The 19,232-nt window shown below is 44.6% G+C and overlaps 1 pseudogene; it reads left to right on the top strand.

Annotated features, from left to right (window-relative positions):
• The window catches only part of LOC147894495 (protein HEAT STRESS TOLERANT DWD 1-like), a 26,185-nt pseudogene extending 13,183 nt beyond the window's left edge, over window positions 1-13,002 (top strand).
• The last annotated feature ends 6,230 nt before the right edge of the window (window positions 13,003-19,232 follow it).

The following is a 19,232-nucleotide window of genomic DNA, read 5'->3' as shown; positions in this document are numbered from 1 at the left end:
TTTGAAGCTATGTTTAGTTAGAGAAAGGTTTCACCCACTTGGTGCCTATAGCATGCTTGTCTTTAGGAAAATCACACGACTCCCTATAGCACACTTTGCCTGAAGGCAAATCACACACCTCCCAAGTGTCATTGCAATGAATTGAATCTAATTCTGATTGCATAGCTGCCATCCAATCCTTATTGTCAAAGGCATCTTTGTGACACGATGGTTCCTCATTGCAAGCTGCAAGAATCAAAGCAACCTCCATTATGCATGAATCATGAACCGAATGATTATTCTTGCATGTGACAACAAAAGCCCAATCATGATGAGCAATATCTATTAACCGGACACAATACAAAGCAGATGGAGCCCCACCAAGCTACAGTCCTCTAATCTTACCAAAGCTCTCCTACTATCTGCGTGGCAGTACTAGATCATCCTCCACCTCCTGGATGTAGGCCGAAGGGAAGCCTTGCCTGCTGCATCTCCTGCGTTCATCCGCATATTTCTTCTGCTTGGCTTGGGCATCCTGCATATTCTTTTTTGCCAATTGCAGAAGGGCATCCATCCTTTCCAAGTCATTCCGTGCTAGCTGATTTTTCACAGCCATGCCAGTAATTGAAGAAGGCATCCCGACCTTGCATCCGTACATTGCCTCAAACGGGCTCATGCCAATGGAGAGATGCTTGGTACGATTCAGCAAGATTCAGCAAGTGCCAACCATTTATCCCAAGACTTTTGAGTATCATGACAAAGTGCCTCAAATTTCCCTCCACCTCAAATTTTCCTCCACCCATTTGTTCATCCTTTCTGACTGTCCATCAGTCTCAGGATGGTAAGCAGTGCTAGGTGTGAGTAAAGTACCCACTGCTGTAAATATCTCCTGTCAAAAGTGACCCATAAATTTTGCATCTCTGTCACTGACAATTTCCTGAGGGAAACCATGATGCTTAAAGACATGCTCAATGAATTGCCAAGCAACCTGTGATGCTGAATACCAGGTCTTAGTGGGTTTAAATCGGGCCTGTTTTGTCATCCTATCTACCATAGCAAAATCCCATCCCTTCTCTGTAGAAGGAAATGCTGTGATGAAATCCATTGCTATGTGCGTCCATTTTCCCTCTGGAATGGGTAATGGCTGCAAGAGACCTGCAGGTAATTTGAAGGACAGTAAACTAACCAGTAACCAATCAACGCTGTTACATAAACAATTCAGCAAAAGTATTGGGAGGTAGAGTGCCCCTTCTCAAAAGCAAAGACATAGATTGGCCCCAAACCTTGGCGCTCCTTTCGGTATTTCTTTAATTAAGTGAGAGACCCAGAATTCCAGGCTACATAAAGGATACATCCCTTCTTACAACTGGGGCATTCCACATCCCAGTTGGCATCCACATACCCTGCAAAGCCTTTACTGTTCGCTGCTCTCACCACTCCTGGTAGTTTGTCTCCGTCCCTAGTCCAGGAAGCTTGCACACAGCCCCTGGAACTGTCAGCAGTAACCACACTTGGCCATATAGTTCTCCATAGCCGTTGCCATTGCCATTGCCCGATTAGCCATCTATCTGCTCAAAGCAGAAAGGGAAAGCATACACAAGCTTTCTCCTTTGACCAAGATTGCCATGACCAATAGTCTCTCACCCTATGGGTCGCACATATCCTGATACAATAACTTGTTTCCCAAAAGAGATCTAGCATCACAATACAGCAAACAGTATGGCAGTCACACCTGGACCATCCCTCTCGGGGTTCCAAAGATACTTCCCATTCCAAGCATGGATTTCCGACCCCTGCCTACTCAACAATGAGATTGTACCAAAGATGTGCCGTCTGCCTAGCAATCACTGCCTGCATGTGACCTATCTCCTGGAGAAACCAAAAGCATATTCCCACACGGAGCATGTTACTAGCCAAAGCCAGCAAATAGGATACACAATGAGTACAAACCCACTCGCATTCGGTGCTCTTCCCACACTCCATAGGCATCAATATCACAACACAATAGCTGTCACGGGGATGTGAATTTTGTAAGCAAATAAACTATGACTAAGTTTGTAACCAATCTGGCCATAGGGGACTGGCCTAGAGGAGTAGTGAGCTCCTGAAAGCCCCTAGTGTTAACATCTAACTGGACACACTTGCTAGACCTAACTGTTAGAATCAAGGCATGGCATCACTTTGACCCCGCGGAGGGGTGTGATGGAGCTAGGAAGTTTGCCCCAAGATAGGTTCCGAAGTTTCACGTTGGAAGAGGGGTTAAAAAGGACTAAAAGGTTTGCCCCTAGACAGTACCAATGTTTGTCATTGGTTAGTGGGGTTAGGACCTTTAAAAGTTGCCCCTCGGAAACCAACGCTTCCTTGGTACAGGGGGTTAGGGGCATTAATGTGCCACGTGTCGGGCATGCAGCCATAGTTACCAGCCGAAACGGAAACGGAAGAAACGGAAATGGAAGAAACGGAAGAAACGGAGTTTCCGAGCCCCGCCGAAACGGAAACGGAAGAAACGGCAATATGATACAATTTATGTATAAAATTTTATTTTTTATACATAATATAATTATCAATAGAGTGCAATTTGCAAATCATACATAATACAATTATCTATACTTGAAGCTTCAGCCTTCAAGCATCAATGCATCATTCATACTTCTTGGAGCCAGTGCCTCCTTTATAACTATCTAGGAGGGAGACATGGACCCAATAAGCATCTCTCAGCATTGAGGAGGATGGAGAGGTCACAAGTGAGAAAGGATGGAGAGGTAGAAGGAGGATGGAGAGCTCAGAGGTAAAAGAGGATGGAGAGGTGGAAGGAGCCTGGAGGATCAGAGCCTAGAGGTAGAAGTGAAGGAGGATGGAGAGGTTACAGGTAAGATTAAAGAGAGGATGGAGAGAAGAAGGATGGAGGGATGGAGAGCAGGCTGCCAAGCTGCAGCTTTTGCAGGATGGAGAAGATGGAGCAAAGGATGAAGAGGATGGAGAGAGAAGGATGGAGGTCCGAGGAAAACGGGATGGAGAGTCCAAGAGCAAAGGATGGAGGGATGGAGAGAGCTTAGAGAAGGAGGAGAGAGCAGCAAGGATGCACAGGAGGAGTGCGATCGGCGGGAGGCGGCAAAAATGGAGCCAGGCGGCGAAATCACGACTTTTGGGGTTTAGGGCAAAAACAGGTTTTACGAAACGGCGTTTCTTGAAGAAACGCCGTTTCCGTTTCGCCGTTTCCGTTTCCAGCCACGAAACGGCCGTTTCGTGCAACTATGCATGCAGCCCATCAGCTCCAATTTTAGTATCCTCCTCCTATTAGGGCAGCTGGCGTCTAGTTCTGGAGCCTGTTTTGGATCCTTCTTCTCGTGTTTGCTTCGCCAGACCTTCTACGGGCTGCTGGTTGCTGTCTGGTCGCTGTTTTTCTCTGTTTCTTTGGTCTCCAGCCCTGTTGCATGCAGTCCAAGCCAGGGAGCATCATTTGCAAATCGTTGGAGGCCTTCCTGGCACTGATCTGCTGCTGTGCGGTGGAAATTACAGGCTATACAGACTGTTAGGCAGTCTGTACACGCTGTACGGAATCTGTCCAGGCTGCGGGAACTATGTCGTAACAGACTATACGGACCTTGTTGCAGGCATTCTGTACTCGCACACAGCCCGAGGCTGAGTTTTCTTGCTGCGAAATAGGGTTTCTTACTGTGAATCTCTGTTTTGAGGTCATTGGCGGGGTTTTGGATACCACGAGAACCTGTTCTAGTGTGGGGCAGGGTTTTTTGGTTGCAGCTTGCGTTGTGGGCACGCAATCCCGAAATTCCAGCCCAGTTTCTATTTCTTTTTCACTGTGGGATTTATTTTTAGTTTCTCAATTTGAGATTCTCTACAGGATTCCCTGGGTTTGTTGCCATCACCTAGTTACAGAGGGTGAACCCAAGTTGATACCAGGTTGTTGAGGTCAGAGGATGCCTATGCCTTGCTCTAGCAGTTGGGATGCACAATTTGCCAGTTTGATGCAGTGGGTACCTAGTGTGGGCCAGTGAACAGTGATAGGTGAGCCCTGGTTGTAATTTTGCTGTTACTTTTCACTAAAGAAGAATAAAGAAATATCGCAAGGGGCGCCAAGTGTTTGGGGCCAATCGGTGTCGCCGTGTGATCATTGAGCAGGGGCATTCTAGCCTCACTTGTACTTTCTTTTATGCTATCTGATGTGGTGTGTTTAAATGGATGCTAAGCGGCTGTATTTGATGGTGTAATCAGAGTTAGTTGTGGTTTACCATCCTTCGGGGTTCTAAAGGCCGGTTACAATAGCCCTGCGGGGCTCTGCTCTCACACCCATGTGACCATAGGCATCCATTCACAGTGCAAACGCCTGCATTTAACCTGAGAGCGTTTACTAGCAGCCCACACAAGGCCACACGCTCCCCAAGACAACAAGTGTCCACTAACTCACTGAATACCCAAACAATAAGTGAAAGCATAACTGAGCTGCCCCCGGCGCTCAGAGGCACAAACAATAGCTGCAAGCATACATTGTGATCACCCTGCCAAGCAATTCTCTTGAGAGCACTTGTACTCAGCTCAGGACCATTCCCAACAACCAATACTTGGTCACATAATCCCCCACATTTGCCTCAAGTACCTGCTTGACGACTTCTCTGCTCCACACAAAAAGAAAAGGCATTTATACACAGCCAACATCATCTAGAACTTAGCAAAAGGGAAAGGATCATCAGTTGAAGGACTTCCACAGAACTTGGGCCTCTATGAATTCAGTTAGCTGCTCTTGGTACAGCCAGCCACGGTTGGCTACGGTACAATGACCGTACAAGCATGCTCTATTGACATACGTGCAGCCCGTACATCAGCCACTCGATACCCAGCCTGGCAGACAAACTGTTCAGAATCCATCCATATAGCCAGCAGGTACACTCACCGTACAACCAGCCGTACAATTGTACGTACCCTTGCAGCTACGCTCTCCGGACAACCATGTACGGTAGTCCATGCAGTCATTAATGTGGGCAGCCCACAGTACGTACTGTTTACCCACTCCGTACAGCCGCCTTCAATAACCCCATACGTACATCAGCAGCTGCCATTACCGCTCCATACAATACTGCCAGCCCCCTTCAAGGCTCTTCCGTGCTCACGGCTGCACTAGGCTCCATGAAGGCTTCCGTCCCTTCTCCGGATTCCAGCCCCATGTTCATTTTCGGCGTCAACCTCCATTTTCGTGATTCTGCCCCGTGCTCCTTTTGCCCGTCCAATTTTCTGCCCAAGGCCTTCCTTGGCCTTCCTTTCCAAAAGGGGGCTGCATGGGCTTGCCACGTCGCAGCCCATGCCTTAGTGGGGCCTTTTTAAAAGCCCACCAATGACCAACTTAAAAGCCTAAGGTTCTTTGGGCCCCTCTTGGCCCTAGACCTTTCATTTTCCCCCAAGGCACAAATGCTAGGGGTTCTAGCACATCGAGTAACCCTTGACCTCGCCCCTTGTTTTCCCAGGGTCCTGCCCACATGCAGGCCAACATGCATGTGCTAGAAATCATGCCCTCGTGACAGCATGGCAAGCATTCAGCCACGTATTTAACCACATCTCTCCACATTCCTTCCTAGGTAAAGCTCTACTTGATTCTTTCATATGTTTTAGTGATACCCGCATGTCTAGTCATGGGAGAGGAGTGCATTTCTTGCAAAACCAACTCGCGGTATTTTGAGTCTGGCACTAAATAAATCTCGTCTTACCACATTAGCTCATCATGCAATTTGAAATCCGAATGACCCTGACTAGAAGGCTTCTGCAAATCTGAAAATATGGGAGCTGCCTTAGAATTCTGCATATACTCTTCCTGAATGCCATGATCCACACATGATATATGGTACAGATAGCAGACAATTTGCAAGCCCACATCTTGGACAAGGCATCTGCAACCACATTTTCCTTCCCTTTTCTATACTCAATGTCAAAATCATAGGATTGGACTGCAGCCAGCTGCTTATATGACAAATTTGGTTGGGTGAGGAAGAATTCGAGTGTCCTATGATTTGTTTTCGCCTTAATTTTACTCCCGTATAGATAGTGGTGCCATTTCTTGAAAGCATGCAAGATAGCCAGCATCTCCTCATCATAAACATGCAAATTGAGTTCTTTGGCATCAAACTTCCTGCTTTCGAGGTTATTACCCCGTGTTCCCGCCTCAGAACAGCCCCCAATCCTTTGCCACTGGCATCTGCCTCCACAATGAAAGGACGCAAAAAATCAAGGCATACCAAGACAGATGCATGAGCGAGATAAAATTTCAGGTCTTCAAAGCAACGTTGTGCTTCCTTTGACCACTGAAAAGCATCCTTCTTCAAGAGGCCAGTGAGAGGAGCTGCCCTCTTGGCAAATTTGCGAATAAAGCGCTTGTAGAAGGAAGCAAGACCTAAAAATCCTCTCAACAGGGTGGGATTTTGTGGTTGTGGTCAATCTTTGATGCATTTCACTTTTGGGGGATGCACCCAAATGCTATGTCTACTCACAATATGCCCAAGGTACTCAACCTCCTTTGCCATAAAATTGCATTTGCTAGCTTTTGCATAAAGCTGATGCATCCTCAAAATTTCCAGCACTTGCTTCACATGCTTAATGTGCTCTTGTCTATCCTTGCTGTAAATGAGGATATCATCAAAGAAAACTAGCACGCATCTGAAAAGAAGTGGCTGCAATATCTTGTTCATCAGTGCGTGAAAGGTGGCCGGTGCATTAGTCAACCCAAAAGGCATCATCTTGAATTCATACCAGCCCTATTCTGTGCGGAAGGCCGTTTTGTGCTCATCTCCTTCTTTCATCCTGATTCGATGGTAACGAGACCTCAAATCTATCTTCGTGAAAAACTGAGCACTCTTGAGTTTATCCAACAGGTCATCTATTCTGGGGATTGGAAACCTGTTCTTGATAGTGGCCTTATTTAGATCCCTATAATCAATGCACATGCGGTACGATTTATCCTTCCTCTTCACCAGAAGCATTGGAGATGCAAAAGGAGAGTGCTAAAGGAGAAGTGTTATGAGAGATGAAGTTCTTCTCAAGCAACTCCCGCACCTGTCCAGAGGGCTGAGAAGAGGGCTGACCTCTCTCCCAAGGGTGTGGCCTACCATTTAAACCCAAGCCAGCTCCAGGCATACTCGGTGGTGCGGTGAAAGGAGCACTAACCGGATGCACACCAATGGGTCGGCCCAAAAGAGATGGCTCAGCCTGCATAGATGCAGAAAGCTGTGAGCCAAAAGGTGGCTTTTGGGCAGGTTGGCTCAACTCTTCCAGCCCTATAAATAGGGGGCCTCTAGGCCCTCATTTGGACTCCAAACAGCCCCCACCCAGCCTCTTGTGTGCAGCCTTGAACACCTCTGGAGTTGAACAGCCTCAGCCTTTGGTCTTCATTTTAGCCTATTCGGAAGGTGTATACACATCTATATTTCAGTCATCTCTTAGCGCTCTTAAGAATCTATTACTCCTAGCTTTTCAATCTCTCACTCACGCAATCACCATGCATCCTGGTGGACAGCACAAGTCTCTTCCTTGCCTTGCAGAAGTGTCCGACATTGTCAGTGTGGACAGTATCAAGGTCTCGGTATTGGTTGGCGTTGCCTCTTAGGTCTTTGGGTTTGCAATACATGTGCACAGTTTACTCTTCAGAAGTGCGTTTCCGTGCTCTCTCAAAGAGTATTATTTGTGTTTCTCAGTTCTCCAAATATAAGCAAATTTTTCCTTGTTTGGGGGAGGGGGCCCTCAGTGGATACAGGGACCCAATCGGTTGTTGACTCTATTTTCTATCTATCCCTTATCTCGTTTCTCTCTCTATGGTGCATAATGCTAATTCGTCGCTAAAGGTTTAAAGAAGGTCTTGCTATGATCACACATTCAGGTTAGTGTTGCATGTTACATTGGTATCAGAGGTCCGGTCTGTATCCAGGTTGATTACCGGGAGTGTATGGCTGTGTTGAGATTGGGAAAGTACACATAATCAAGCACCATGGAAAGTTCGTGGAAAGACATCAGATTTGAAGACTATGAAGAGGAGAAAAACAACCAGAATGATACGCTTCTGCCTAGTGCTCAAGAAGTGATGGTGAATCTTCTAGAGCAGAATGGAGTTCTCCCTTTCATCTACAGAGATGGAGTACAGGGCTGCTTGTACAGCTGCATGTGAAGCATTGTGGCTCAGGTGGATCTTGGAGGACATGAATGTGGCCCAAGAAGATGCGACAGTGGTTATGTGTGACAACCAAAGTTGCATAGCGATCGCCAACAACCCCGTGTTTCACGCACGAACAAAGCACATCGAGTTCCACTATCAATTTGTTCGAGGACTCATCGACGAAGAAGTCATAGAGTTGATGTACTGTTCGACCAACGACGACATCTCAGATGTCTTCACGAAGGCGCTTCCTAGGGAGAAGATGGAACACCTCATTCGACGCATGGGGTGTTACAAAAGTCACTGCCCCGCACAGGCAAGCGCACAGGGAGAGGAGTAGGCTCAGCATCTTGGACAACATCTGTTGGCTGTTGTATATGCTCATCTCTTGAGCTTTTGTCTGCCCACTATTGTGGAGGAATATATCTGAGTTTTGCTATCGCTCTCTCCGTCTCTCTGAGTTTTGTATGAGCTAGATCGGGAGTGTGAGGTGTCCTCTATTTCCAACACTGTGGCATCAGTCCTTGTTGCTCTCTGGTCTGTTGCATCAGTGTGTCTCTCCGTCGGCGCATATCAAGCAGGTAGAGCCCAACACAGACCTGATCGTGAAAATGTATCAGCCGTATCAGTCGTGTGAGAGGGCCAAAGCCATGTCCCTCCTGAAAGAGGTAGTGATATCGTCCTCGGATCTCATAGTAGACTGGACAGACACATAGAAAATGCTCCTCCGTCTTGATTTCCCCGATCTGGCATAGTGTGTAAGTTCTCTGCTCTCTGGGTATGCCTGCAGCTGTCCCTGCCTCAATCCACAGTTGATGTGATGGTTTCTCTCCCTGCAAAACACCTAAGGCCTTCAGATGCCTCTGCAATTCCTCTGCTGAATATGATATAAGGACTATGTTACCCGCATATAGCAATATCTGTATCATCAAATCAGCCAGAAGCAATCCCTTGCCTCCTAGTCAACCCAATCTGATAGGCCTCTTGGGGCACGAACTCTCCAAGAGAGAGAGAGAGAGAGAGAGAGAGAGAGAGAGAGAGAGTATGCTTGGAAGGCATCACATACCAACTTCATTTTTATGTTGGGAAATACCCCGCTGTACAACTATTTGTCCTCTCATTGAAAGGGCATGCATCTGAGTACCTCTGAGGGGCATGGCTGAGGCTAGGAGAGAACTGATCTCATCATACGATAGGGGCTATGGCTGCTGTAGAATTACTGCTGACTGATCTGCAATTGTCTGGCACTGATGCTGCTGTGGAGACTGTGACTGAGGGGACTGGCTCCCTGGTTGCTGCAAGGTCTCGTCCTGCTGCTACTGGAACTGCTGAGGCTACTGCTGGGACTGCTGGAGCTTCTGTATCCTGACCACTGCTAGTTGCAGCTGCTGGATCTGAGGGAAAGTGTTCCACTTTTATAGGTCTGTGTTGATGTCAGTTGACTTGCCCTGCTAGAGACTGGCTGACCTTGTTCCGGACTGCCCTGACCTGCCATGTGGCGGTCAAGTACTGCTGCTGCCCTCTGTTGCGGTCCTGCCTGGCATACAGCCATGTGGCAGCCTTTGATGGGCTGCTGCCTGCTTTTGCCAACCTGTAACGACATCTGCTGACCTGTTCTGCTCTTCTGCTGCCTGCATTTTCTGACATAAGCCACCATATAGCCAATACCTGCTTCGTACTGCTTGCTGACCTGCCATATGTGCAGTTGTGGGCTGCAGGCTGCAGGGTTGCCATGTACGCAGCCATGCGATGGGCTGCAGATGCCAATAACAGGCTCACACCGCCAATCATAAGGCCTCTTTAATGCCTTCTATCTGTGGAGAGGTGATAAAAGTATGCTGCATGTTATTTGAAGTGTAGCGATCTTTTTTGCTTATGACCTGCACCTATATTTATAAGTGTTACATTTCAATTTTGGTGAAGAAAAGGTTGCTTACATGTTGTTAGCATTAAAGCTTCTAATTTAGGAATAAGCCTGACCCTTTTATTGACATGTCTTGACAAGATTTGATTTTGGTGGTGGATTGACAAATCAGTGGAGTCCAACCGAAGTGGATGTTTTTGCTTCATGTTCCGTGGACAAGACCATAGGTGTCTGGGATGCACGCCGACGGGATCAGGCAGTGATCTCAATCAAGGCGCATGATTCGGATGTCAATGTTATTTCATGGAATAGGTACCCTGTGTTTATTTACACACTCAATATTGAAGAGAGTGAGCTTCCTACATTTGAATCAATGCTGACGACTACATTGCAGTATACTGCCTGTTATACTTGAATATGAAGCCTGAACTTGTGGTGGAATTAGGTTGGCAAGCTGCATGATAGCATCAGGAAGTGATGATGGCACCTTTCGTATTTGGGACCTTCGTGCTTTTAAGGTACTTCCATGCTTATGTCCACTAGCTGTGGTCTTTTTGGTTTCACTGGCTTGATTGCCCACAATCATGACCATCTTATGACAAATCTTTGTAAAACATGTTTTTTGCTTTTAGGGCAATATTGCTCTGTGATTAAATTGATGCTTCCAAAGAAAAGTCGCTTTTGCAATTTATTAGGTGGCAGAAGTGGTTCTCAAGGGCCACGCTGCATGGTCTGGATGCATTTATTTTGGTCATATGCTGAGCTAGCTGCTGCTGACAGCGAATTGTATATGGGAATTAATGGAGACAGAAATAGAATGTCATCCAATACCCACCCTAAGAATTTGCATTAGGGTGGGAAGCTTCCAGCCTATATTTTGTAGGGACTTGTGTGTGCTGTGTCACCATGCATTTTGGTCTTGTTACTGACAAGTTATGGGAACTTATGTGCTCTTCTCAACTCTGCTTATGCAGTTCTTTCTCTGTTCATTCTAACAAGAAACTGATGTTGATGTAAATGGAGATTCTAACTCCTTGTAACTGATTTTGGTAGCAGGATGATTCCTTTGTGGCACATTTCAAGTATCACAAGTCCCCCATTACTTCAATCGAGTGGAGTCCTCATGAAGCTTCCACCATTGGGGTTGCTTCTGCCGACAATCAACTGACGTATGATGCACTCCCTAAAATATCTCTCTCCACAATCCTTTTCTGTACAGGTCATGAGTGCACTGTGGGACTTGTTGTATGCGTCGGTCTACATTTAGTCTCTGAGGTAGAATAGAAGCATAACTTTTCATTTATAAAGTCACGTCACTGATCCACCTCAACAAACAAAGAGTTACAATATGTCCATCTTGTGCAAGCCTGAACTTTTTGGCAACTTAAATGTAGTCATGTTGTGGTTGATAAAAGGAAAGGTAGAATTGGTGTTTCTGCTTATGGATCATGCATTATTGGGCTCTCTTCAATCCCTCTCCTGGAGCAGTTTTTGTATTTATGGTCGTTATTATGAGAATCTTATCTTTCATGCTTGCATAATTTGCCTTCTTAAAGGTCATTCACCCTTGAGAATGATAGATTCTGAGATTTTCAAGGGCAGAAGTGAGCTTATGCTCTTTGTTGGTGAGAAATGTCTCTTTTGAAAACATAGGACAGCTCAAATTTGGATAATAATGGGAACAGAAGATAATGGCTTGCCTTCTAAGAAGGGCAAGGGGAAGGCATAGGTGGGAGGAAAATGACGAAAGGGTGTGGAGAAAAGGTGAAGGCAAACCTTGCACGCTACCAAGACAAAGAAAACCTCCTCATTTTCCTGCCATTACTGGCCTGCCCACAGCACAGATCCCATCTATGCGCATCAGGACCACTGCTACGGGTTCTTGTCTTGTGGAATGTCACTATTTTAGTGGCATCTGGAATGCCATGATCTGAAACCAGACATCTTGCATTTTCAGAGTCTGGGATTTATCTCTCGAGCGGGATGTAGAAGAGGAGGCGGAGTTTCAAGCTCAAGTCAAGCAAAAGGTGCTCCCACCAGAGGATCTTCCACCCCAGCTTTTATTCGTACACCAGGTACTTCCCCTGCTCTGATACTCAGTTTTGAGACTTCTAGAGTGCATGATCTCTGGCATTAGCGTTCTTGCAAATCTTAAGAGCAGTTCTTGTCTTGTCAGTCCTAAATGTGTCAGTGAATATCAGTGGGTATGGTTCATAATAAAGCTGGCTTCTTTCCTTGCAGGGTCAAAAGGATTTGAAAGAGTTGCACTGGCATGCTCAAATTCCAGGTTTGGTTGTTTCAACCGCAGGAGATGGTTTCAATGTGTTGAAGCCATCCAACTTAGAAGGCCTTCTGACATCATGAGGTCTTACTCTTGTTGTTTTTGGAAATTTGAATTGTAACACCATTTTCCTCTACGGAATGCCAGGTTTCAGTGAGCATGATTTTATTCTGAAGATTTCATTGCCCCTGATGATACAATTCGAAATGTTGTTCTGCGCACGGAATAAGCTTTTGCATACTGACAAAGGTGTTTAATTTGAGATAAGGTGTACAGCAGTTTTTACAACCCCCTTTCCTGCTGGCAACATGCATGGAAGTACGTTTTATTCTGAAGATTTCATTGCCCCTGATGATACAATTCGAAATGTTGTTCTGCGCACGGAATAAGCTTTTGCATACTGACAAAGGTGTTTAATTTGAGATAAGGTGTACAGCAGTTTTTACAACCCCCTTTCCTGCTGGCAACATGCATGGAAGTACGTTCTTACCGGCAAGTTTGAGACGTCCTCTTCCCACTCTTGGAAGCTTATAAGATGAATTGAGTTTGGGTTTATGTTATTTCCATCATTTAGTGGAATTTATGGTTTTGGACCTCATGGCTGTGACTTCTGAGGTAGAAGGGTACGCTTTTGACATTCTGTAGTCGCATGAATATGAAATTCCAATGTTTCTCATGTTCACAGAAGTCTAAATTTTGTGGATGTTCATATTATAGTGGGTTGAAAAAAATCAAGCAAACAAAATCTTAATTTATGACTTGCACAATGTCTTCTGGGAGATGTATCTCTTCTACATGTGGCTCAATGCTTGACCATAAATGTGTGAATCTTATTTAGCAAAAAAAATGAAGGACACTACCCTGAGCATGAATTTATTGAACGGTGATCAGCCCTACCATAAAGGGCCAGCATTACAAAAATCTGATTAGAAATAGAAAGGAGCACAGTGTGCAAGACCAATAGTTCAAATGCGATAGCTCTCTACAGGTGTAACATAATCCATTAGAACATCCTTCATCTCACTACTAAGTTTCCTTTGATTTAAGCATCTACATCCTTTTAGATGCACAGCCTGGACAGACCTTCTACAGCAGCAACCGCGAGACCATTCCCGAGTGCTCGCTTCTAAGCTTCAACTTAAGCTAGCATGATCATTGATTCTTGTTAATAACTTCGCCAAATGATCATTGATTCTTGTTAATGATCATTTGCACTATTGGTGCTCTTAGTACAAATGCAATAGCTCTCTACAGGTGTAACATAATCCATTAGAACATCCTTCATCTCACTACTAAGTTTCCTTTGATTTGAGCATCTACATCCTTTTAGATGCACAGCCTGGACAGACCTTTTACAGCAGCAACCGCGAGACCATTCCCGAGTGCTTGCTTCTAAGCTTCAACTTAAGCTAGCATGATCATTGATTCTTGTTAATAACTTCGCCAAAAACCTGAATAAAAATCCAGTCAACCCATTAGGCCTCATGGATTTTTCTAACTCTATACTATTAAGGGAATTTGGCTGATAGTTACTGTTTGCTTACTAATTAGAGAACTCTTTGAAACTAAATTTCCTACTCGTGTTCCAAAAATGATTTGAAACTATGGGCCTGCGACTATCAATTGATTCTATTTTTTGCTATTGGAAGGAAAAAAGTGAAAGGGGCAGTCAGACTAAGCAAACTAGCCCGTCCAATAATTCCTATTACCACTATTTAAACCCTTCTTCCTCTTCATAATTTCCTCCCAGTCCTTCATATACAACAAAACTACACAATCCCACCATTTCCTACGATTCCTGTCTCATCTAATTGCCAAACTGGCCATTACTTTGATGCTCTTGTCAATGGAGGTCTTGCCAGACTCTGCTCAGAAAACTTTTTGCACTTCAAAATTTTGTAATTAAAACTTGAAGGGGACATCCCAAGACCATTTAACTGATACAAGTAGTGTGCGAAGTGTTTGAAATCAACCAATAGAGGGTATGCATAGCGGACGACTAATAGATCAGCCCAGGGGCTCACATAGGGTGTGATGTAGGTGGAATCACAAACTTTCTTAATGTGCTTAACATTGATGTGTAGAATAACAAGTAGACTATGCTCAGAAGAGGTATAGGAACATCAAAATATTTGTCAAATGGACACGAAAGTGCAATTTCTGTGGAAAGTTTGGTCATTTTGCAAAGAAGAGACTCTTAGCAAATCTTGTGTAAGAATTAGGAAAAGAACTTGAGGAGACAATTGCTCTCACTACTTTCACCACCCAAATCAATCTTGATAAGGGTGATGACTCATTTATCTTTTAAGTTGTTTTATGTATGGTCAGTAAGGGTTCTCTGCCTTAGGATGTCTCCCCTAATTGATTGTTAGTCGTATGTGAGTTTTACCTTGTCAGACCAATGGAAACTCCCCATGCATAGTCATTGTACATTCTCCCAGTTGTCTGCCAAGAGCCATAACTAGAGTGAGTCGTAGGTTGGGGTCATGAGTGTTGTTACTAGATGTGAACAAGCCATGAAGCCTCTTATGTACTATTGTTGGGGTGAGGTCATCAATTTATGGGGGGGAATTGTTGGGATAAATTGATGTAATGGGATGATACCAAGGGGTCAAAGGTCAGTGTGTGCTTGTGTGATCACATGGTGTGACCAGGTTAGGTGGTAGAAGGTTCTAGTAGGTGTGATTGAAAGAATTATGGACCTGATTTTGCCAGAGCATGCTGTCCCCCCGATCACAAATAGTAGGAGAGAAAGAGACCTCGAGACCGAGACGTGGCACACTCGACAAAGGACGGACGCACAGATTACACTAGATGACATCTCATCTATCTTCAAACCTAGAGTGCGATCGATAGGGGTTACTATGGCGCTCGTTGGACTACTCCCCCAGTCAACATACAGAGATCTATTACAACACTACCTAGTTTGACATTGGCTGTCACCGCGAGGTAAGGTACACACCACATCACTTTTGGATTTTTGTGATGATTCTATCCTTTTACAAGATGTTGATCTAGACAAGGCTATGTCTCAAATCTCACAAGCGTCCCAATCACAACTTAAAGGTGTGCACTATTCGACATGGGTAGGATACATGATGACCTTATCATCGATAATGGCCTAGAATGCTAGCCCTCCTTAGGTGGTTTCACTTATTTCCCACATGGGGGGCGGGGAGGTGGGCTCCAACATAGTTGAGTATCTCATGGGATCTCTTGCCTCCATCTCACCACCGCCTCCAGGAGTGAATCACGTATATATGCTTTTTAGTATATCTACCCGAAGGCTTTATGATGCACACTAAGACACCATCAAAGCAAACTACTTATCATATCATGACATACTGTTTGATCACAACCTAAAACGTCTCTCCTCTCTACTCACATACATTGACCACATACTGCTCTTAGAGGATTGAGCCATTTTGATCACATGCTCTCTCCATGAGGTTGTCTCACACATTTTTCCGAACACCACTCCTATGTGCTCATCACCTCTTGACTCAATACCTATAATAGCTGGTATGATGATGAGTGTAAAAATTTATGCTGACAATGCAATTTCAAGGCTATGCATCATCTTCAGAGCAAGGCAAAGGTAGTACATGAGTACCTTCACCTATCGAAAGAAGCACGCCTTTGTTTGTCAAAATTGATAAGTTAATAAATATTTTGTTTAGTAATAACTCTAAGGACTTCTAGATGAAGTTACTTGAGCGTGATCCCCATCCCCTCTCGTGGACATCAAACTTTGGAACTTCTATGCATACATGCTATACGATGCTCCTTACCATCCAGCACCCAAACTCTCACATGCACCACACCCACATCATGTAGACTTTTCATAGCCATTGGTGTCAAACATACAGCCCTGAAGCTTCACGACGGTCGAGCAAAAGATCCCGAGGGCATACGTACTAAGGCCATTTCATATGGAATAAATACTTTGGCCCTAATCTTAGCAAAGCCCTTCAACAAAGTAGTTTAACTTGGTTTCCCTCACATGTGGACCCTTAACACCGTCACTCCCATTAACAAGGTAGGAGATTCCATGAGCCCAAAAAACTGCTCAACCATTATGATTGGAAATGTCATGTCCAAGATCTATGCAACATTGAGGTTAGCCACTTCACAGAGCTTCAGGGACTCAAAGCTGTCGGACTCATGTGGGCTTCTAGAGAGATCAGGGGACCATGGAGCACATACTCACACATAGAGGTGGCATTGAGGAGGCCAAGGAACATAGATAGATGGTTTATTGTTTGTTGTGAATTTTGCAAAGCTTTTGACATAGTGCTAAGGGCTCAACTCGTCGCATGGCTATAGGACTTGGGTTACGATCAGAACATCACTTCGACCAATCATGACACTCTATGAGAGAGTCTCTGGTCAGGTTTGACAGTGGAGATTATGAGTTCTATTGGGGTCAAACAAGGTTATTCAGTATCACCAACCTTGTTTAGCCTCTATACAGACACGCTTGAGACTTTCATTAGACCCCTAGGGAGGACTGGCCAGCCTGATCCTTGCTCCAAATTCTCCTATACATAGATGGTCATACTCTCCTCCTTAGCAGAGAAGCTCAACTAATACTTGGATGCACTCCAAAGTTTCTATGAGATACACGATTTGAAGGTCAACCTTGGTAAAAGAAATTTGATGATCTTCAATATATCTCTGAGGCATAGGTCAAGCTAGGGGACCTTCCTCCATGCTTACCGAAGCAAGGTCATGGCTGGCGGGAGTGACTGTGGCACTTGCTTGTTGCAAGGTGATAGCTAGGAGATGGCCGTCATGGGTGTTGATGCCTACATAGAGGTTCGTCCCACCCCTTCACCTCATTGTATTTAGTCCTTCGAAGACTTTAATAAGCTTTCTTTTCTTTGTTTCTTTCCTCAAACTTGCTCACTAAATTCCTATTTATCTAGCCTTGGTAATTTGCCTACTCAAATGTTGAATTGACAAGCAAGTTTCTTTGCTATGGGTGTTCCTGGTGTGTATGATTCTTGAATGGGTGTCCCCATTATTTATGATTCTTGAATTTGTCTTTTCATTATTTGATCAATGGTAGATTTGTAAGTTACATGTCATTATTTGACCCTTGCTTATGTTTGTTCTTATGTTTCTTGTTGAGTTTGGACAAGTTTTGTTGGCTTGCTCTACATTGTGTTTTGTGATCTTTGCAATGGTTTCTTTGGTGTTGCATGTGAGTGATGTGGATTGGCTTGTGCTGCATGTGTCTTGTTTGTATTAAGTAGTGCATTGCTTATCCATGTGCACTTTTCTACCTTTTTGTGTGCTCAGTCTATTATGTCTAGTGGTTTTAAAGAACAACTCCGAATGCTTGAGAAAAAACATCATACAAATGAGCAATCCGAAAGGCGTTGATCATGGGAAAAAGAGATAAAACAATTGGCTGTCGAAAACTAGCTTGTTTCTAAAGAACCCAAATCACTGCCTAGGAAATTTCTAGGACATGGGCAAACACCAAGATGCATCCAAAAAATACCTCATTGGCAATAATGACGTCAAAGATACTTGCAAGCCAAGACTTAAAAGGACATTCCTACCTTCAGACGATCACTTTAGAACTTCCAAGCCAAGACTTACAAAGACACTCCTATCTTTAGATGATAACTTTAGAACTTCAAGTCCAACACTCCCAAATGGCACACAAGGTGTAGATGGACATGGTTAGTGGTATTATCCTACATGTGTTATATTATCTTCCTCATGCTTCGGGATGTCATACTTTCAATGCATGCATGTGATTTTGGCCTTGTTTATGGGTGTGTTGTGTCTCTTTTGAGGGTCATGTCGAGAAGAACAGCAACAAGGTCGGCTAGACGTAGGGATTGTTGCGCGGGTTGGAGCCAACCAACTGGGCCCGGAGAGAAAACCGAGGGGTTGGGTCCTTGCATGGAATGAAGGGCCAAAGGCCCACCTTTATAGAGCCCCACAGTTGGTGGGGAGGTAGAGCACAAGTCGGCAGGCAAGTTGGCTAAAGGGCCCAAAGATGCCTAGAATAGAGAGCCCATGGGGGTGGATGCTGGGTCATTTTGCAAAGGTTGCAAAAAGAAGACGGCGGATCAAAAGAACAAGGAGGAGTCCGACTCATATTTAGATGGTGTGATCATCCTAGAACTATTCTTGGTGATAGATCCATGTGTTAGTAAGGTCAGATATGTAGACCTAGAAGTCATAGTGCAGATGCTTGATATTGAGATGTGGGTAGACGGAGAGGTAGAGATCTTTGTGAAGGATAGCAAGCGCTTGGACTCTTCAAGGTTCTTGGATGTTGATACTAATATAAGGGTGGATTTCATGGAGTTCCCTAGGGTTTCAAGTTTAGACGGATGCTATAATTCAGAAGGAGGCATTAAAGGACTACACAGGCCATTGGTATGTGCCTCCATGATATATGGTTTGCTTTCTAGTATGTAATTGATGTCATATTATAGTAACGCACCATAACCATATGCTCCTTTCTCTCATCACCCTGTCTATTAGAGGATGTATAATTGCCTTGCTGGAATTTTCTAGTCATGATGTCATTCTACTTTCTATAGCAGTCTTTAACCATATGACCCATTTTACCACAGTAGTAGCATTCAACATTGTTGTTTGCATTTTGGTCTCTCTACCATTCACCACGACCTCTTTGGATCCCCCTGTCTCTAAAGTTACCACATCCTCCTCCATAGGATTGGTTTTCTTGAATCTGCTGCATATTTTGATTTCTACCATGGCCTCCAAATCGGCCAGCTCTACCTCTGCCTCTACATGTTCTAGCATTTGAGTAGAAGACAGCTTCTTTTGAAGTTCCTCCTGAAGAAGATGCACCACCATTTCTCTGCTCTTCAAAAATTAGAAGAGCAATCAACTCCTCAAAATCAAGAAAATTATCACGGATGGCAATGGATGTATGGATTTGTGCATAATCCTTTCCTAGACCATTC

The sequence above is a fragment of the Dipteris shenzhenensis genome, chromosome 14 (assembly GCF_047967505.1).
Source record: "Dipteris shenzhenensis isolate YYH24624 ecotype China chromosome 14, Dip_SZ_1.0, whole genome shotgun sequence".
NCBI lineage: Eukaryota > Viridiplantae > Streptophyta > Polypodiopsida > Gleicheniales > Dipteridaceae > Dipteris > Dipteris shenzhenensis.
The sequence above is the reverse complement of the archived record's forward strand: the minus strand, read 5'-3'. Positions and strand labels throughout refer to the sequence as shown.